This window comes from Alexandromys fortis, unplaced genomic scaffold (genome assembly GCF_014885135.2).
Source record: "Alexandromys fortis isolate MF-2015 unplaced genomic scaffold, M_Fortis_MF-2015_v1.1 scaffold_22, whole genome shotgun sequence".
Classification (NCBI taxonomy): Eukaryota; Metazoa; Chordata; class Mammalia; order Rodentia; family Cricetidae; genus Alexandromys; species Alexandromys fortis.
Genome location: NW_026067900.1, coordinates 2,028,614 through 2,051,163, shown reverse-complemented (window position 1 = coordinate 2,051,163; position 22,550 = coordinate 2,028,614).

Sequence of the window (22,550 nt, the reverse complement as noted above, 5' to 3'; positions counted from 1 at the left end):
TGATAATGAAGTTATATCAGGAGAAAATGTGGGATGCCGAGGAGCCGTTGCCAGGAGGTGGGTTCATAGCTCCAGCTGCTGTCTGCAGAGGAAAAGCCATAAAAGCACTGGTCTGAATTTCCTCCCTGAGAAGATGAGCTAAGAAGAGAAACCTGAATCCCATATGAGTAAAATGTTGAATAGAGAGAACTAAGTCAGTAAAACAAAAAGAAGAGATGAAATAAATATAAACAAAAAGTTCTTTGAGAAAAAAAAATGTCACAAACCCTCTGGTTGCATTTATCAAAACTCTAAAACCAGCAGGGACTGATGGTGTAGGCCTGTGGTCCTAGCTACTCAGAGCGCTGAGGCAGAAGAATCACAAGCCTGGGCAGTTCTCTTAGTCTGCTTTCTGAGGCTGCGGTAAAGTGCTGTGAACAAAAGCAAGCTGGAGAGGAAAGGGTTTATTTCAACTTACAGGGACAATCCCTTATGAAGGGAAGTCAGGACAGGAACTCAGGGCAGGAATACAGAGACCTTGGAGGAGTACCATTTACTGGCTTGCTCATCATGGCTTGCTCAGCAGGTTTTCTCATAGGACCCAGGACCACCTGCCCAGGGATGGCACCTCCCGCAGTGAGCTGGGCCTTCCTACATCCACCATTAATCAAGACAATACCCACAGACTTGCCAACAGACCAGTTTTGTGGGAGCATTTTCTCAATTCAGAGTCCTTCTTCCCAGATATGTCTAGGTTAGTGTCAAGTTGACAAAAAAAAAAAAAAAAAAATCAGCCAGTTTTGCAGTTTAGTGAGAGTGTTTCAACATAAAAAAATAAGAGGGTTGGGGATGTCGCTCAATGATAGAGTACTTGCCTCGTATACACAAAGCCCTAGCTTCTTACACAGTACTTCAAAACATAGATAAATAACTCATTACACTTACACATGCCACACACACACACACACACACACGCACACGCATTACCTTCATCTATAATAAAAGGACATCACTAAAGACCACATTATACAATGTTGCAAAGAAATATTACAAATAATTCTATGACGATAAGAAGGCAATAATTCTGATGAGATGCATAGATTTGTTGAAAGACAACATCACCACAAACTGGCGAGGAAGATGGAGGCAAAGATGAACAACCATCCTTGGCAGAAGAAAGAGCTAACAATCTGAACTCTTTCACAGGGGAAATTTCAGCATCACATGATTTTTGAGGTTAATTTTGTCAAAAATTGAAAGAATACCAATCAGATGTAAATTATTTCCACAAATAAAGAAGGTCTCACAATTTACAAATTATTCAATGAGTTTACAAAACCTTGCTATCCAAACATGAGTTTTTAGGAAAAGCACACTCCAGCATACTTTGTAAAGAAAACAAAATCTTTAGAAAAAATTCTAAGAATTCAAATTCAGAAGCTGAAGATATGGTTCAGAGGTTAAGATTCCTACTCTTGCAAAGAACTGGGGTTTGAGTCCCAGCACCCACATCAGACAGTTCATAATTGTCTCACTTTAGAGTCAGGGGTCCAGTGCCCTCTTCTGGCTTCCATGGGTACTGCACTGCTCATAGCCCACCCCACCCCCCATTTTAAAAAACTTTAAAAGAAGGAATTAAAGTCAGAATTATATGTCAAGATTAATATTTCAGGACAAGTAGAGTTGGCTTTATATAAACCATGTAAGAGAGTTTGACATTTGAATAGAAAAAAACAATTAAAAAATCTTATTTTTCTTGATTATTCTCAGCACTTCTCTTTGATGCAATCCAGGATTTCATAGATTTCCCTGCAAAGACAGCACACATAAATCCTTGGATTTGTTCCTAAGTATCTCATCATGTTTGCTGCTGTTGCAAATGATACTGGTTTTAAATGTTTTCATTTTCCAATAGTGCCTCACTACTGTTTAAAAACACAGCATTATTTTTTTTCCACATTGACCAGGCAGCTATCAGTCTTGCACAATTCATGTATTAAGTCTAATATGTGACCCTGGCTTCCTAAGGCTTTCTATGAGGAAAACCATCTACCAAGAGAAAAGATTTTGTGACTTCCTTTCCGGTTTTGTTCCTTTTAGTTTTTCTTCATCTTTTGTTCTAGAAATAAGCATGGTGTTCAGCTAGAAGATTTCAAACTTACCACCACAGTTGAGGCTGGAACGTAATAATTCACCAGTTTCTGGCTAACAAAATGATGTGGGCCATGTGGCAAAGTGTTTCATGTGGCTCACTGTCCTTAACGGCAGCGTGGCCCATTTCCAAGGAAAGCAAAGATTTTCCCTGCCTCTAACCAGTGGCTTTGGCTTGTGGTTGTGAATACTTCTGATCTACAAATATGTGTTCCAAACTTCTAAAACATCAGCTTACAGATTCTGGCGGCTCCAGTTTGGAGGGTTTTGTCCATGTTCCCCATTTTATTCTCTCTCCCTCTCTGCACTTTTCACTTTGGACTCTTCCTGTCGGTCTATCCTCAAGGTCACCCGCTCCTCTCCTGCCACGTCTATTCTGCTGCTGAGCTTTTCTTGGGAATTTTTTCATCCCTTTGGCCATTGTACTTTTCTGGTCTTAATCTTTCTTTTTTTTTTTTTCTTTTGCACGTCTTTCATTTCTTTGCTGAGAATACTTGACCTCATTTCCTAAACCATGGCTTCAGTGGCTGCTTTCAACTCGAATATCGTTTCTACCTGTTGGCTATCTTTTTCCTTGAGCCTTGGATCTTTCTTGGCTGTAGACTGTATCTTGAGTATCTTTAGACCGTCCTTTGTGCTGGTCCTGTAGAAGCCCTCCAAAGAAAGCTGACCCTTGTCTACTTGCTTTAGTGACCCAGCAACTAGGTTAGGCACAGGCTGCAAGCTCAAATCTACTTTCTGCGGGCTATGCTTATAGGATGTGTTCAGACTTCAGCATTGGCTGTTCTGGTGGGTTCTTTACTTTCTGTGTGTCAGAATACTGAGGCTAGGACCACAGCCATCATCTACCTGCAGCTAAGGTCTCAAAGTCCACATCGTGATGTTTAAGATCAGATCCATACCTGTGTGGTTTGGAGTGGAACTTAGAAATTCATACACAACTTTGGAAACTGTTCCTTTAATCTCCTCGGTTCTTTCAGTCTCTCTGGGTTTTCTCTTCTCATAGCTAAACTGAGAAACCAGGGGCTTTCACTACCATGACTAGCCCCAACCATTGGACCTAGTAACTATTAAGTGGAGGGGACAGAGGAAAGAAACAGAGAAGCAGCGGGTTTCAACCCCCTCCAGGAAAACAGATCTCGAATGAATGATTGCCATCCTCGGACCTCCATGCACCTGTCAATTGCTGCCCCTCTTTGGGCATCTAGGAAAAGGCACGGAGAATGGGAGAAGGATGGAGAGGCTATTTCTCTGCTGCTAGGACCAAAGGAAAGACATCACTAGGCTAGAGAAAGGTTCAGCTAGTACAAAGACCCAATTCTGAGTTCAGATTCCCCAAACCCACATTTAATAAGCCAGTCTACAGCACATACTTGTCATTTCAGCTCCAAGGGTGAAGCCAGGAGGATATCTGGGCTTCTCCTAAATAATTAATCAACAAAGTTCAGACCATTGAGAGGCCCTGTCTCAGAAAACCCAGTGTTCCCTGCTGGACTTGAGGCTTTATTGAGTTCTAAGTATCCCAGAGGGAAAGGAACAGAAGGTCTTCCTCCCTCCCTGCTGCGGAAAGGAGATGGGCGCTTCCTCCCCTCCCTTCCTGGTCTACCTAGAGCCATTGTTTCTCAGAGCTTGAAGATGTCTACTTTATTTCCAGCTCACATAGATTCAGTCCAGGACTCCACATAGCTTTTACTAGCAGAACCAGGGCAGAGGGTGCTGACCCGTCTCTCAGAGAGCCAGCAGTTACAACTCAATTTTTAAAAGTTCCCCTTATCAAACTGTTGAAAATCCTACTGAACACATGAACGTGCTAGATCTCAAAGTTCAACAAAAAAGGAAAATAGAGTCTGCTTAGAGTCACTGCCAGGTTATGCTATTGTATTTGATTTCTGTGTGTTATGTGTGTGTGTATCTGTGTGGAAGGATGTGCACATGCGTGCAGGGCCCATGAAGGCCAGAGAGGGCATAAGATGCCCCAGAACTGGAGTTCTAGGAGGTTATGAGCTACCTGTTGTGGGTGTTGAGAACCAAACTCAGCTCCCCTGGAAGAGCAGTGCACAGGCAACTCTTCAGCCCAAATTTAGCTTCCAGAATGAAATTCCGGACCTGACTTTTTCTTTAATGCAAAAACTCTGAGGAGCAGGTAAGCTGTTAGAAAAATTAAAATCCACAAGTTTCAAGTTCACTGACCTATGCAAACATGACCTTTCTTAAGACTGCCAAACTTGAATGATGCTTTAAAGTCAAACTAAAGCAGATGCTGAAAAGCTGCCATCACAGGGGACCAGCAGGGTCAAACATCTGCATTCCTCAGACACTTCCCTGTTTGTGTTGCTTTAATACACATAGTTGAATCTTGAGCTGATAAAATATTTTGTTATTAAAATACCAACCAGTCTATCTATTAAAGCCATTCTGAGGTTTCAATGGCAAAGGGAGTATTTGTAAAGGGGTGGGAGTTAGGAAGCCAGGACCCTAGGATGGGACATAATTTGTTGGAGCTGAGAATACTCACCCCATTTCAACCCCTCCCCCAACCCCATCACACAAAAATATACACACAGAGAAGGTCCACATTTTTAAAAACAAAATGGGTTTTATCAGTCACTGACTGTCAAAAAAAAAAAAAAAAAAAAAAAAAAAAACCAAGCTATCTGAACTGAAACCAAATAGCTGTTTTCTCAAGTTGAACCAAATCAGTCATTCCTTTCAGCCAGGTCCTTGGCTCGACAAACACACAGCCCAGGGGACTTGGGGTTCAGGGCAACAACGATGTTCTAAACAAACTGCCTTCAAACCTAGGTGAAGAGGTCTCTGAAAGATTAATCATACGCTTCCCAATGAAAGTCCTGAGGTGGGAACCTTCAACGGGGAGAAGACACATTAGGAGGAAAATGACAGTCAAGCCGTATTACCAAAAAATGACACAAGTTGCGGGCTTTGTACTTGACATAGATGAAGGTCACAGAATTAGATTTCCTCCACGCATCTCCATTCTGGTTGCTTCCTGTTCTTGTCTAAGCGCTGGGCCATGTGCTCTGGAAATGCTCTCCTGTGGATTTAGACTTGAAATATGCCCCGTAGTTCTCAGAAGGACAGGGTCAAATACCTGGGAGGTAAACGCGGGCTCTTTCTTCACGTGTCACCCAGCCACGTCCCTCTGCTGGAAAATAAACTGGTTGGCTCTCACTCTGTCCACCAGTGTGAAGTATGGATGCAGAGGAAGCATTTATCTTCCCTCCGACCTCTATTCAGGACATAGCCCGCTCTTCACATCAAAGTCACCTACTTACTTGCACACACTCTTTCAGAAGCCAGTGCCTTCTGCCTAATAGGGACAAAGTGTGTTCCGTCTGAAAGTAATCTGGGAGGATGCTCCAGTTAGCTTTTCCTCAAGGCTCGTGAACAAGAATGCACAATCCCTAACAGAATTAATCGAGTTTGCTCACAAGTGATCAAAGCTAGCTATAGACCCCTTTATATGACACATGTCAAGCTAAAGTCTAGTGCTAGTCCAGATGCTAATAAAATTCTGAATATTTGCAGTGGAATTAAATTATGCCCCACTTTCCCATCGCCCTCTGTTGAAACATCCTGCGGGTTAGAGTGTTTCTCTACTAGCCGTTCTGAAAGAACTTTGCACAAATGCACCAGTTTTCTCCCATAGCTGTGGGTCACGGCATGATTGCATCAGAGAAGATCTCCGTGTGCCTGGACCAAGGGAATAGCTTAAAGGCTGCTCAGCTGAGTAGCAGAGACAGAGGGAAGCTGAGAGACTTTGGGGGTAGAAGAGGTACCAAGGCTTGGGAATTCTCAAGACTCCCTGACAGCCCACTTTCAGAGAGTTCCTTCTGGCTGTGTGTTCAAGAATTCTGTCTGGTGGACAGTTTTATTTACCCACAGAGTCTTTGGTTCCACTGTGTGAAAGCAATGGCTCTAAGGAAGCATGAAATACGTAAAACCTTATCTGACAACACTTCAGATTGGAAACTCTGAAAGAGCTGTGTTCAAGGCATGCATGGGGCATCCCCTGTGGGAATACACAGAAGTGTTATTCCCAAACGGAAAGTGAAGGAAAGCCCACTAAATTTAACTGGGGTTGCCTGTTATGAACGAAGCCAGGAGGATATTTCTCAAACAAGGGCTGCTTAGTAGCAGCAATACCACAAGGCATTTGACTCCTGTGGGTGTCTGTATATAGTCTTAATACAAGTCCTGTTTTGTGCAATTTCTGAATATTTTCTCCTAATGTGAAGTTTGTGTCTTTTATTGTTCTGTGATTTCAAAACGAGGAGTACTTAGTTTGATGAAATCAAATTTATCTAACTTTTTTTTCACAGTTAATGTCCTTGTCCTTCCTTGTATGTGGGATGTAGTTACTGCGTGTAGATGTGAAAATAAATGCACATGCAGGTAGAGAATAACATGCAGAAAAGAGAACAAACATGGCTGAGAGTGCAGGGAGGAAGAAGGTGCAGGTGAAGACACAGTTAGGAAAGAGGGTGCAAAGTCAGCTCCTTCTCTACTTCTGTCATGGAGTTGTGCTTGGCAATGGCTGAAAATGTAGTTGAGAGTGAAGGTTTGAAAACCCATTGCGAAGCCCCACAGCTTCAGGGTGTGTATCCAAACTCTACAGTTAAGTTAGTTAAGTAAGTTAAGTTAAGTGAGATGTATGAACTTTGGGTCTAACTAATTTTGGTATGTGCCTCTTTTATTTTTAATATTTTGTAATAAAACTCATAAGTGATGACAAATAATGTGGTCTGAATCTCATTTTCAAGAAAGTCATTACCTTATTGCTAGGCGATTCCAAACATTTGTCCTATGTTCTCTTCAAGAGATCTTAGAGATTTCAAGTTAGTAATTTAAGTCTGGGGTCACTTATTAACCCAAGCTGCTGACTCTTCATAGGAAGGTAGTGTTGGGGGTAGAAGGAAACAGTCTTCGCTCACACCCATGTGCACATGCAGGGGAATGCAGTAACCGTTAGAATGTGAGCCGAAAGCTAAAGAAGACATTGACGTTGAGATTCGGGACCAAAGCCTTCGTAGAATTTAAACCCACTGGACTTGTGTAGGCCCCCTCCCACCATTAAAACGTGTCTAACATTCAAGAGAGAGGCGATGGACGCAGAGTGGAAGGAAAAGGGCATAGTTGCTCTGTGCCAAAAATGGTCAGCTGTCTTCTCAGGACTCAGCGCAGGTTTTAAGTATGAAAATCTTACTATCCACCTTGGAAAAGAAAAAATGGGAGGCAGAGAAACAACCTGAAGACAAAAACAACCATGAGTTACTAAATTATGGTAGTGACAGAGCTGTAGAAAGAAATCCCTAAATAATACATATTGCAAGCAAATATAACTTTCACAGACTCACATGTGGGGGGATGAAGAATCCAAGCGACTTTAAGCCTCTACAGGAAGAGAAACTGCTAACCTCAGTCCAGTAAGTTTCATATAAACAAGACTTCTGTCTTCTGCCAGCCGCTAGTATTCACTATAAATATTCAATCTTGAACTTCCATTCTTTCTGGTAGGCCACAGCACACGCACGAAGGTGTCGCCGACCTGCTCCAGCTAAGAAGCATGAGTGCTGATGTCACCAGGCCCGTCTCACCTCTCGCTTCCTGCTCAGACTCTGTGTTCCCTTGCCTCCCAGATTTGGAGAGAGAGGAAGTGGGTATGTGACCAAAGTTTGTTTCCCCCTGTGACAGGGAGACGCTTGTTCAGCAAGATGACTGCTCAGAATGAGCGGTGTGAGACCAGATTAAGCCGTCTAGCTAAAGTCACACAGTAGGGACAGAATTGGAGGAGGGTGACAGCCAGCACTGTCAGGAACTCAAGGATGACCTGTGAGGTGTCTGCCCACCCCTGCCCTCCCCCTGCCCCTCCTCACCACTGCCACCCTTCCTCCGGTGCTAACTTCTGCCTGACCTTGAATGTGGACCTTGAGGAGGCTCCCAAACCTCTCCCTAACCTTGGCTTTTAGAGAGTTCAGACGGTAGCAAGCACAGAAGGGAATTGGGGAAAGGAAAAATCAGAAGCATGTATATTCCCTGGCTGGCAATCTCCAAATAGTCACAGTTCCGGTAGGCACTGAATTTAGAATAAAGTTTGTTCTATATGTCCCATGATCCTCCTTGACAATTCTGTGCAATCTGCACACACTTTCAGAGAAATATTTTTAAGGTAATAAAATACATGAGAGCACAAAATAAGCCAATCTTATTAAAATATAGCTTACGTGTAATCATATAGACATTTAGTTTTTATGTTGTGATATATATGTTTATAGGTGTGCACAAAACATAGCAATATCTGTATTTCTTTAGTAGCACGTCAAACACAAGGACAATACAGGCAAGTCAAGATCAATGTTTGTTCTTTTTGAAGATGTGCCCACATAATTATCTTAGTTACTTTTACTTAATTCTGATCAGAATATCTAAGAGAACAGCTCAGAGGAGGTAAGATTTGTTTGAGTCTAATGTTTCAGGGGGTTCCATACTTGGGTGCTTTGGCCACATGAGTTTGCGAAGGACCCATGGGTACTAGAGCTGTGTCGAGGGAGGAGCTATTCCTTTCATAACGAGCAGGAAGCAGAGTGGCCTGGGACAAGGCACATTCCTCCAAAGACATGACCCCAGCGACCTGATTCTTAAAGCTAAGCCCCATCTCCTAATTTTTCCAGAATCTTCCAAAATAATGACTAGCTATGGACTAAACCTTTGAGGGAACTACTTCAGATCCAACCCATAATAATCATTTGCTTGAACAAGAGTGTTAACCCCTGGGTGGTAGGAACCAGCAACAGCCATGTCAGACTGGATAGTCAATTAATTTTTATCTTCTCTTTTAACGATTACATTTCTTAAGTTCATGTTAAGTGCACTGACATTTCCACAGCTCACCCCACAAGTTCTAAACAGACTCTCTCTAGAGCCATGAGAACCTTTTAAGGTGGCTTTGATTAAATTCCTAACTGTACCAAGCTTGTACTGCAGTCCACACTTCTATCCTAAGATCAGTGTATTCTTCCTTGTCTCCACACATTTCCCATATTCTCATATCAGAGAAAAGTCTATTTTGAATCCAGAATTCAACTTTAGGGCCTTTGTGGTAGAGATAAAATTTGCCAAATGCTTGAAGAGTTTCCAGGTTTTATCATTTCAAAGAAATTGACAGAATTTGGTATCTCGCCTCCATCTTGGAGGCAACTCCAAAGGTAGATGAGCACTTGTGAGGATGGTGGCCTATGTCTCCTTCTGCATCAACAGCCCAGGTGAGAAGAGTTGGAAGTTTTCAGTCACATTCACAGTGGTAGCAACTTCAAGGCATGAATTGAAAGATTTATCTCATTCACATGAGTAAAAATATCTTCAACTTGTGGGTAAAATTCTTTCTTCAGGAAGTTTCAAGAGTGGGCTTTGTTTTCCTTGAGAGAAAATGACATTATATTCCTTCTGCCTTTTCCTGTTATCTGTGGCTCCCGAGTCCCCCTCCAAAACAACCTTTTCTGGGGATAGGAAGGTTTCCTGAACTTGACTCTATTTCTTGGCAAAGCTTTAGGATACTCTGTAATTCAAAGACCTGTTTTCTGTGTGTGTGTGCATGCACACGCGCATGCACTCTTGTACATAAAAATACTTGTGTATACAAATATACGTGCCTGCAGATGTACGTGGGCATGAATGTGCAAATGCATGTGTTTGTGCATCTGCATGTGTGCATTGTATACATAAGTACACGTGTGTGTGCAGATGCACACATTTGGTAGCTAGTAGTCAACCTCAAGTGTCATCCTTCAAATGTCAACTCCCTTGGATGTTTTTCTTGAGCTAGGGTCTGTCACTGGCCGGGAGCTCACAGAGTAGTCTAGGTTTATTGGCTAGTGAATACCAGGACCTACCCAGTTCCATTTCCCTAGAGCTGGGATTACAGGCACACACCATCATGCCTGGATTTTTATTACATGGCTTCTCAAGAACAAAGTCAGATCCTTCTGCTTGCCTTAAACATGGCAAGCAATATCCCAGCTGAGCTCTCTCCCCAGCCCTGGAGATCTGCCTTTAATCAAGCTGACAGCTCTGTGGGCACTGATGAAGCTCCTGAATGTTGGAAGAAGCTATGATGCCAGCGCATGGCTGTGCAGAAAGGAATGAGTGACGTGGGCTCAAGGAGCTTCCATTTCTACTATACAGCCAACGTCGCTGCCTTGTGGAGTATTTCAGAGTGCCATCTGCAGAATCTGAAGCTCTTAATTTCCAGGCAAAGTTTTGTTTGGGGAAAAAAAATACTCCTACCATTTCCAAAATACTGAGGGCTTTGTAGTGTCCAAAAGGGACTCTCAAAATAAGAATTCTCTAAAGGCACTGGCGTTCATGCAGGGAACAAAAGCAGGGAGCTGGCTATCATGAGAAGCGTCTGTTTCCCTCCTCCATACACCGCGGCTGCCAGTTCTTCACAACAGGTTTCAGAAGGGTTTTCTCAAAAGTCAAGCGTGGCAGACCAGAGCCCACAAGCAAGTAAGGGTGCTATTATCAGTTCTTTCCCTCTGTTCCAGTCCACAAATCAGCCCAGGCCAGTCTAAGACATATGGCTTCTACCACTCTCTTTCCAGTAGCACGGGGCTTCCTTATTTGGCAAATGCAAACTTGAAAGTGTCCAAAACAGAGCTAAGAATTTCCTTCAAACCATCCAGTTCAAACTTTAACAAACTCTGAGAAATGACAGTTTTCACAAGTTTATCAACAAAAAATTGAAGACAAGGAATACTGAATACTTGAAAGTAATATATATGGGGCTGGAGAAGAGGCTCAGTGGTTACGAGTGTACACTGCTCTCCCAGGGGGACCAGAGATCAGTTCATAGCTCAAAAATTGAGTCACTAACAACTGCCTATAACTCCAGCTCCAAGGAAACTGATGCCCTCTTCAAGCCTGCTCAGGTACTTGCACACATTTGGCACACCATCACAGAGATACAAATACATACTCAAATAAAAATAAATCTAAAAATATTAAATTAATTTTTATTGCAATACAAGTGTCCGAGTTTGGAAAGAACAAAGGATTTCATCTGTATTGACTCCCCTGCTCAAGCAGGAAAACTGTGCAACGTGACTACATCTGTGGAGATAAATGATGACCCCTTAAGAACACGGTGGCAATATTCTCAAGGATAAATGGCAGGTAGTTCCTGACTAGCATAGTCTAACACTTGTGAAGGCTGATCTCAACACTGAGGGTTCACATACTATCACAGCACAATGCTGAGTGGCATCAGATGGCTAAGTTAGACCCTTCTAATGGCAGAGTGGGTTTGCTTTGTCATTTTGAGGCTAGGCATACATGATAGACATGTGATTGCAGTACCCATCCATGCTGCTTGGACTACAGATGCTATTTACAGACTTACAGTGTTTTATTTGGTGTGGTACCCCAGGTCATGTTGTCTCAAACCAGGGGATACATCTTACAACAGTCAAGTCAGACCTTGGATACTACTGAGGAACTCACTGGTCTTCCCTCACTCAGAAGTGTCTGGCCCTGTAGGGTTTTCTGTGTGGGGAGGGTCTCCTGAAGGTTTAGGTTCAAGCCATCTAGACCTAAGCCTGTGAGCTTAGGTCACTCCACCCCCAGGACTCAGAATGTTCTTTGAAAAGTAGCTCATGTTGTTTCACCTTTCTCACAGCTAGGATTTTAAGAAATCGGTAGAAAATACAGGAAAGAACGAGAAAAGCAGTGTTCTATCATTTCCCATAACTTATTCCAGTAATCACTGTCTTATTTCTTGGGTATACTGGATGACCAGCAAACTCCAGGGATCTACCTGTGTCTTCCTATCCAGTGATGGGATTAGAGATGCAGATTGTCGTGTCCGATTTTGAATGCTGATGTTGGAATTCCAAACTCAAGCCTTCCAGCTTGGGCAGTGAACATTTTCTGACTGAGCCATCACCCGATCCCCTGACGTGCCTTATAAGAGCTTTCTCAGACAATGCCTTTGAGCAGTGAACCTCAAAAGACTCAAGTCCACCACCTTGCTGGAATGAAGGTTCCAGTGTATTCAGCCATGTATAAATTTAGAAGCCCATTCAAACTGTGGGGCTAGTAGAACATGGGAATCAATGAGGAAAGAAATTATTGTGATTATCAGTCTGCACCTCAAGGCTCGCTACAGAAGTAAGGACAATACCATCCAGGCGGCTTAATTATGCAGTTTCCCCTCTGCTGCCTTGTGGAAGAACATCAGCTAGTATTGTGGCTGTGCGTTAAGTTTGCCACATAAAAGAAAGCGACAGCGATTTTGCATTTGCTACATGGAAACTGTGAAATTCCAATGACACAAAGGACAGGAAAGGGCTCGGCTGGTCCCAAGGGCTGGGCTGTGTTTCATAGCTTCCGTTTCCTCCCCTCTATCTATTCCTCTTCCTTCTCTATCTCGCCCCCACTCTTAGACTCGGGGCTGAGCCATCTGAGTCACAAGCACAAGACTGCACCCCTCTTCTGTGCACTTCCTAGGATCTCCAGCAGATCAGAGGGACCGAAACCAAGAGAGCTACAGGCCCTACAGACTCAACAACGCTTCTGTGAAACATTTGAGACCAGATGTGTTTTGAGATTTCAGATTTCCTTTTGGATTTGAGAATCTTTGCATATATAAAATTAGATACCTTAGGGGAAAGACCCAAATTGAAACAGAAAACCCATGTTTAATATACACCTTATACATGTAAGCTGGAGGTAATTTTTGTTCAACGTTTTCAGTGTGTCTGTCTTGATTGTGACTGTCACAGAACATCAAGGGTAAAAATTTCCAATTGTAGAGTCATGTTCAGAACTCAGAAAATTCAGATTTTGGAGTATTTTGAGTTTCCTATTTTTGGGTTAGGGCCGTACAACCTGCGTGTGACCAGCTGGTTCTGATTTCCCACAAGGTGGCCTTTTATGCATGACTGACATTCTGGGTCTGGATTCTGCTAAGTCTTCTCTTTGGAATGAAGATTGCTGGCAAGTCTCCCCTCTGCCTCTGCATTCTTCTCCCAGTGTTAGCTCTATTGTTTCTACTGGTGGCTTTTCTGTGCATGTGCACATATGCACGCGTGCATGCGCGCACACGTGCGCGCTCATACACACACACACACACCATGGACTTACCTTAACATGAGGATATCCTCCATTCCCTTGTGGAGATGTGACTGACACAGAAATTCTCTAAGGGGGTTGAATGTCAACTCAGATCTTAGCAACTCACCAGGGGACACTGCTCATGACAGAGAAAAGCATTGATTTCACCAACCTCCCAGGACTCAGAGGCCTGAAAGAAAACCTCATGGGTTGTAGGAATCTTGAGTTCACGGGAGTGCATGGCAGGAATGCACAAGTCCAAAGAACCTTGAATTCAGCATTCGAGTGTGTGACATCATCCTAAGAAGGGCAGGAAACAGACTCCAAAGCTCTCAAATCCAGTCTCTGGGAATATGTTATTTTTCCTTTCAGAGAATATCGCCTCACTGGAAACAAATCCACAGCCTGAGTCTTATTCCGTAAGGTAAAACAAGTGCAATGCAATGCTAATCTCATTGGAAAGCGCAGCATCCCTCTCCGGTTGGCAGAAACAGCTCCTACCCCATCAGACGCCCACATGACTCCAGGAATGGCCACAGCCCGCGCCATCTACATCACGAAAACCATTTTCCTCTCTTTTTCTCTTACCTCCTCTGAGCAGCTGAGCAGGCCCTTGGGATTCACCTGACTACCTACCCAACAGGATATGTGGACCCTGGTGGAAGAGTGAGTTTGCTTTGTTTAGAACATCTGGGAGAAAGAGTAGGCATCAAGGAGGCGTGTATGCGAGAGACCTCTGCTAACAAATCTATCCTTTGAGTAACCTCTGAAGTCTGGAGTCCCTGGCAGGTGGTTGATTGTTTCTGCCACCAGCTTGCTTCGTGTGAAGCTGGCTCTTCAAAGACACAGGAAAGATGGGTTTATTATTCACATTATTCTTCCTCTGCCAAGCATTTCTGAACTTTGGGCTGTCACCAATATCTTCGGAAGTGTGTGGAATGCTGAACATACCTGCTCTACAGAGATGGCTTAGCAGATAAACCATTTGTCACAAAAGCATGAAGGCTCGAGTTTGGATCCCAGGCACCCACATAAATGCCAGGCAGGGCATGGGCTGCCTGTAATCCCAGCATCCAAGACATGGAAATGGGGAACTGACGCCCATAGCAAGATGGCTAGCTAGACTCAGTGAATGGGTTAGCTCCGGGTTTAAGTCAGAGACCCTATCTCAGTATGTAATTGGAGGGTCATCAATAAAGACGCTGGCTACCAACCTCTGACTTCCACACACAAGTGCACACACAGCCATACACGCACATACAAGCATGCATACACACACACACCCATACACACACACACACACAGACTTTACCCAGCATCTAGACTAGGCTCACTGATTCATCTTCTCCTTTGATAAAATGATGGCATTTCTAAATAAATGAATGACCATCTGCATGCCATTACCATAGGCAAATCTGTGGAACCAAACCCCTCTGTATCAGGAACGTCACTAATTAGCACACGCATTCTTTGAGATGCTGGGCCACAGGATCGGCTTGGCTTCCACAGACACTGAAACCAAATCTCCATTCTCAAAAGTGTCTTCAGCCTCTTCTGTGGCGCATTAGCAGCCTGTCGCTCGGCTGTCCAAGGACTTGATTTAATTACACCGCGAGTCTCTGTCTTCATTGAAAGTCCCCACACATGCCGAGTCCTCCATTATCATGGCTCTCTCTTCTTCTCTGCTGCCATGGCTCAGCCTCGTCCTTCCATGGGCTTTAGAGGCTAATAGACATTCATATTAATTTCCATTTCTCCAGGTGCTTAATAAACATTCTCTCAAGCACTCAGCCCGGAAATAGAATCCATTTAGCTCAACCAAAAAGCTTAATTCCTTGCCCTTCCTAGAACCAAAATTTGTCTTTCAATTGCCTCCCTACATCACAGCCTTTGAGGGACCATTCCCCAAACATCCTTTGTGCTTATATAGAAATGTTTGGATATCATCCTTTAGTGTGGCTCATAAAAGTCATACATGTGCATATTCTATGAAGAAAACCCAACTCTGCATCCAGAGAGAGTCAAGGAGTCTGCAGTATTCACTCTAAAAGACTGGGAATTTAGTACAGAAAACTACATAAGAGGGTCTGAGAAAGTTACACTGTGGTTTTTATAGTAAGAAAAGCTGGACATGCAGCATGGCCCCAACTACAGTTTAAAATGTCTACATTCACATGCAGACAGACACAGGAAGGATATGTGCCGGGATCTTTACACTGGTTATTATGCACGGGGTGTCTCAGGGACTTTGCTTTTCATATTTTTCAACTTCAAATTGTTTTGTTTATTATTGTATGTGGGAGAGCTATATGTGTGAGTATGGACATGCATGTGCCGTACACACTACATGTGTGGAGGTCAGAGCACAGCTTTCAAGAGGCCGTCCTTTCCTTCTACTACGTGGTCCAGGAACCAGACGCAATTTGTCAGGCTCAGGGAGCAAGCACTTTGAACCACTGAGTCATTTTCTTAGCCCTTTTTTCCCGTTGCTCTAAAGATTTGTTTATCTTAGTTTTAGTTGGTTATGTATATATATGTGGGGGGGTGTGCATGTGTGTGCAGGTATCCATAAAAGTCAGAAGAGGTGATGAATATCATGAAATTAATTTATGAGTGGTTGTGAGCTGCCCTACCTGGGTACCGGGAGCCAAACTTGGGTCTTCTGCCATGGCAGTGTGTGCTCTTAACTGCTGAGACATCTCTCCAGTCCTGCTTAACTTATTTTTAGTTGACAAAAGTTATACATATGTACACATACATACATATGCACATACACACATGTGCGTATCCATACAGACATTGTGAAATGACCACATCAAGGTAACTAATGCATCCATTTTGCTTCAGACGCTCATTGTTGTTTGTTAAGAGAACATTTAAAGTCATTTCCAAATAACGCTTGCCCAGATCAATGTTAAAATGGATGTCTCTACTTTTTTCTAGAACTTTAGAGTTTTATATTTCATTCTGACGAGTAGAGTGCTATAAGGTCTGCTTTTATTCTTGGACAAGTGGCTACACAATTTTTCCAGTGTTGTTTAGGAAATCACCATCCTTTCCTAATCGTATGTTCTTGCTGCCTTTTGATGTGGGAGTGATTTCTTATTAATAAAGAAACTGCCTAGGCCCCTTGATAGGCCAACTCTTAGGTGGGTGGAGTAAACAGAACAGAATGCTGGGAGAAAGAAGCTGAGTCAGGGAGTCACCATGATTCTCACTCCCGACACAGCCGCAGGTTAAAATCTTCCCTGGTAAGCCACCTCGTGGGCTACACAGATTATTAAAAATGGGTTAGGTCAATATGTAAGAGCTAGCCAATAAGAGGCTGGAACTAATGGGCCAGGCAGAGTTTAAAAGAATACAGTTTCCGTGTAATTATCTCGGGTATAAAGCTAGCTGTGCGGGAGCTGGGGTGGCCGGGTGCCAGGGACGCAGCCCGGCCACTCCTACTACAACAGCCTTTGCCAATGAACAGTTGGTTGGCCATAAACGCACGGGGTTATTACATAGCTCTCTAATCTGTTCTGCTAGTGCAGAGATCTGTTTTATGTTGGTGCCATGATGGTTTTATCCTTGCTGCTTTTCAGTAAATTTTGAAATCAGATCATATGATACCTGCAGCTTTTCTCATTTGATCAAGGTTTCTTTGGTTATTTGGGTTCTTTTGGAGTCCCAAATGGTTTTTAGGGTTGTTATTCCTGTTTCTGTGGAAGCTAGCCAACTGTCCATGCCCAGTGAAGTCATGAATCTTAGAAGAACATTTCCTACCCCCATTTTCTAAACCATTCCTACGTCATTCCTCACTGCTCTCTACGCACTCATCTTTGTAACCACAGGTAAGTATAACTCTCATCAAAGACACCTTCTGTGAAGCAGAAGGAGACCATAACAGAGTCATATGTAGTCTCAATGCAGAGAACAAGTGACCATGAGATGCTAGCCCCAGCACGTACATTCACAATGGAACATCTATACCTAAGACTCAGGGAACATCATAGAAGAGGGGCAGAAAGAAGAGGGGCATAGCCATAGGACTTGGAAGCCATGAAATTGTGTCTTTTAGGTGTGACAAGGGAGCTACATTCATGATGCCTCACCAAGATGGCTGCCTAGACAATGCCTGAATGATGACAATATAAAGAGACAAGCCATCATAGATGGGAGAAATCTCACAGTGCCCGTAACTCTGAATGAACTGTAAGCAATTAATAACTACTGAGAAGGAAAAGTTAGTCTTCTCCAGCAATAAGCCATCTAGCTGGTTATCTAATGTCAGGTGGTCAACTCTAAAACAGAATCAGCAAATTTTATTTATATATGTATTCAATTATACTTACACATATACAAAACAGTAATAGTTAAAGGATAAAAGGACATTATTGGGGCAGGGGTGGACTTAAGAGAAGTAGAGGGAGGAAAACAAAGGGTAAGTTATATTTGTGTTTTAATTAAAATTTGCAAATAATATAAGGAAAATAATTTAAGAGTGATTGCATTATATCTGTGGATCACATTGGATAGTACAGGCATTGAATAATTAGTTCCTCTAGTCCATGAACATGGAGCACCTTCCCATTTATTTGTGTTTTCTTCTGTTTCCTTTACCAACATTTCATAATTTTAAAAGAAAGATCTACCAAGACAATATTGGAATTCTAAACATAGATGTATCAAACACAGTTGCACCCAATTTCATAAATGACCTACTATTAGATATAAAACTACAGACTGTCCACAACACAGTGGTAGTGAGTTGCTTCAATTTTCCACGCTCACCAATAAACAAGTCATCTGAACAAAACCTAAACGGAGAAACACTGCAGTTGAACGACATCCTAAGAGACATCTCCAGAACATTCCATCCAAACACTGGGAAATGGTGTATACACAGGTGCCCAAAGAATCCAGAAAAGGCCCCCGAGCCTCTGGAGCTAGAGTTCCAGGCAGTTGTGAGCCTCCCAGCATGGGCCTCAGCAGGATCTTAAGTGCTGAGCCATCTCTCCAGCCCCATTAGTTCATCTTTCTGATGTGGAAGCTGAGGTTAACGAAGTTGTCTAAGAGCCTGAACCTAGGACATCAAGCATCTGACATCCCATCAGAGATGGGTCTAGCTCTAGAAAACTCCTGGGTCATCACTAGGGGACTCAGGTATGACACCTCAGGGGTCAGAGAAGTCAGTAACGATGGTGACAGAGCGGATGCTGTTTAGACTGAGCTTCTGCAGAGCACTAAGCGCTCTTAACCACTGAGCAATCTCTCCAGCTCCTCCTCCTCCTCCACAGCTCCATACTGATGGTATCTTGTAACTTAAAAATTCTTCTAGCTCAGGAAATCCCGTTTATTTTACACGTAACTACAAGTCGTCGTTGTCTTTTCTCTGAAACGACTGATCAACTACTTTCTACAGCGATGACTCTAGAGATAATTTCCCTTCCATGTCCCATGTGGATATGAGGTGTAATTTTACTGTCTCTGCTGACTCTGGCTTCACTCCAAACCTCCCCAAATTCAATTCTTTCCACCGTGTTCACATGACTCACTCCGCATCATTAACTGGATTCGTAAGCAACCCAAAAGCCTAATCAGGATTTCGCTCCAAAACAAACTTTCTCTTAGGAAAGTTTCTGCTGTGGATAGGATGTGAGATTCGGGTTACAATCGGGGAGCGAAGAATTTTATTGGATCGGCCATTTATCTTATTGCTTTAATTTCATACTCTACCAATCTTCATCTGAATTTTCTCCCAGTTCCTTCATAAACAAGACTTGTTAAGGAAGGTCTTACTCAGACCAGTTCAGATTAGGCACCTGTGACTTGTTTTGCTGCTGTGTTCTAGTTATCATGGTAAATTGCAATCTGAATGGAATATTCCAGTCAATTTTCCTTTAAGAGAATCCTCAACTTGCCTTTGATCATGTACAATTTCTGCATCCAGGGTGAAGCCTGTACCAAAAAGACATTTGGCCTCCCTTGTAAATTGTACAGCCTGTGACAATGACGTCAACATCTCTCCTGGGGCTTGAGGGCGGGAGCTGAGATGAATGAGTCTTAAATGTGAATTTGCTTTGCTTTGAAGTTGTTCTTTTCCATCCCAAGAACAAAAAATGGTGGTACACAATCCTACACCAGCTTAGTCAAGGAGCTTGTGATTTAGAGACAGCAACTCCATTCCATGTATAGAAATGACTTGGGAGAGGGTGACAGTCAGGACTTCCAGACCAGAGCCCCTGTGTGCACTTCCGACACAGGTGAGGAAACCCTGATGACACCTTGTTGTCCGAACAGCCACCCCTGTGCAGGCACCAGCCAGTCTCCAAGGCCAAGGTCAGGCTGGCCCCTCAACTCCTTCCTGCCTGCCTGTCGTTCCCGCGGAACAGGGAGTACAAAGGAGCTTTAAAGGAGCGAGTACATCAAAAATATCATCAACCTAAATACTGTGATTTCAAGTCATTTTTCAGTGCTAAGAAAGAAAAAAATAAATAAAACAGTAGTCAAGCCTCTGAAGGCAGTGTTTACTCTTGCAGGAAAGAGGACGCATCGCAGGACTTCTGACGGGGCTGTCAGAGTGTGCTTGGCAATTTAACTATTAATAATAGTAGAAAATAAATAAATAAATAAATGATAAAGCTTTGAGTTAATCCAGCATCTTTCATCTCCATGTATCAAAGAGCACCCCAATAATAACACATCTGTGAAAACACGTAAGTGGCCTGGGTTGTCATCCATCAGGGACAGATGAAAGAACAGAAGGGCTATGAAGCCCTCCCCCAGCAAAGCTGCTGGGAAAGGTGGGGCCCTCCTCATGGGCCCCTTCTCCCCAGGGCTGGGGGAGTCCTTCCATTAAGGGACTCAAGTATAATGAGTCCTTGAACAGGAGGAGGCTCTGAGTTTCTCTCTGGAATTCTGGCAATAAAGTGACAGAACACCTGACAGAAGTAACACCCTATCCATGCTGATGAGTCAGAGGGAGGGAGGGAGGCAGAGAGGAAGGACAGACTAGGGCTTTTTCCGGAGTTTCTATGCACTTGGCATTATGGAAGGCATATTCTTGTCCAGCATTTATCATATGCCTAATCAGGGTCTGTCTTTCAATTTCATAATCTTCTCAGGTTTTATGAGATTTAAAAAAATTTTTTTTTTCCCAGTTTTCCAGTTACTTACGTCTGACAGTTCAGCTAGATGTATGCTGGAATCCTTCAGTCTGTCTTCCATGTCTGCTAACTTGTCTATTTTCATCTCGTTGTCTTTGTGCAGCCCCTGGGGTGAAGTCATCAGTGGTATATCCCAAAATTCATTGCTGCTGTTTTAGGCCTATCTAGCCCAGAGTTAATCTTGCCTCCAAAGCAAGGCAAGTTTTTATTCCAAATTATTTTTTCCTTGTCTGGGGCCAATTAGTCCATTTTCATATGTACATGCTCTTGATTTCTATGTGTCTGTTTTTGTTTTGTGATTTCTTGCCATTTGGGGTACAGTTCCTTCAGACATGCTCATTTGAAAGCCATCTTCAGATTGCTCTGTGTGGTGGTTTGATGGGAAATGTCACCTATAGGCACATAGGGAGTGACATTATTGGAAGGGATGAGGTTGTGTGGCCTTGTGAGAGTATGTGCAGCCTTGTTGGAGGAAGTGTGTCAGTGGGGGTGCGCTTTGAGGTTTCAGAAGCTCAAGCCAGCCCAGTGTCTCTCTCTTCCTGCTGCCTTTAGATCCAGATGCAGAACTCTCAGCTCCTCTGCACCGTATCTGCTCGCACGCTGCCATGTTTCCCACCGTGCTGACCAACGGACTAGACATGTGAACTGCAAGCCAGCCTAAATTAAATGCTGTCCTTTATAAGAGTTGCCACAGCCATGTGTCGCTTTGCAGCAACCAAAACCCCAAGATGGTGTTATCTACATCTCAGCAGGAGCAAATGCTACTGCTTTTAGCTCACTAGCTGTTTTCCTGTAGTTGTGGGTAACCTCTTCCAGTCCTCATGCTTCGGGACTTTCTTTGGGCGATCTGAATTCACCTGGAGTATTTTCTGGTTCCCTCTGCACCTATTCTCCTACAATCCTTCTCTTTGGAGTTGTTTGGTGTCTTCCCTCAGCATCTGCAGCCCAGGGTCAGATCTGATAATGGTAGCTTGGCGGTCTTATTCTAGGGGTTCTTGAGGTCACCACAGGTCTAGTCATTGAGCAGGAGCCAATTGAGGCACTGGAGGGGCGGCTTCATCTGCTCTTTCCTTCCACACAGACATCCAGCTCGTAACACATCATAGTTCAAAGTATTAGTGGAAAGCCACCTCCAGAGATGTAAGATGGCTCAGTAGGTAAAAGGACTTGCTGCCAAAGCCTGATGACCTGAGTTGCACTCTCCAAAGCAACACTGTGAAAGGAGAGAACCAACTTCCCAAGTTGTCCTCTGGCCTCCAAATGTGCATCTATACTCGCATACTCATGTGCATGCACACATGCATACATAGACACACACACACAGAATAAAACACTGAAAAAAAATCTTCCAGCCACTGAATGGAGACAGGCATGTGTAACAGTTGTTAGTTTCATCTCATTATTTTTGGTCCTGTGTCCAGTCCTGAATCCAGACCTTTTGAACCCTAACATCAGACAGATGCTTCAAACCACTGCTACCTGTTCTCAAGGCCCAGAGCCCAGCAAGTCTACAGCCTTATCTACTGCCTACTGAAGTTCAGTTTCTGGGTCACAAAAATGTTAATCTTGTCAAATGAGCCTGTGCACGAATTCTTTTTGTAATATTTATTTTATCATTGAAATGCCTTTAGAGTCTAGGGGTCATTTATAGTGTTAACCAACCATCTCATGACAGAATCAGTCCAGGGATTTGTACAGTATGGCATCCTTACATAACCATCCCTAGCCAGACTTTGCTCACTCACCTTCAAGATGAGGGCTGCAGACCCAGGTCCTGGGCTCATGAAAGCCAAACCTGGACCATACAGAGAGCCCTTAGCCATGAGCCAGAGACGTTATGCCCTGCCTGTGTACTAATGGTGGACTTGCCCCTGAATGCCACAAGGAACCTGAGTGGCAGCTCCTAGTAAAGCAAGCGCCCAGCATCTGAGTGTGCCCTATCCAAGTGGCCTCTGGGTACAGAAATGGAGGCTGAAGCCCTTGCCTAGAAGGCAAGTTTTTTTTCTTTTTTTTTTTTATTGAGAATAAGAAAAAAAAGTTTCCGCCTCCTCCCAGCCTCCCATTTCCCTCCCCCTCCCCCCAATCTTCTCCCCCTCCCCCCTCTCTTCTCCCCCTCCCCCCACTCCTCTCACCCCCCCTCTC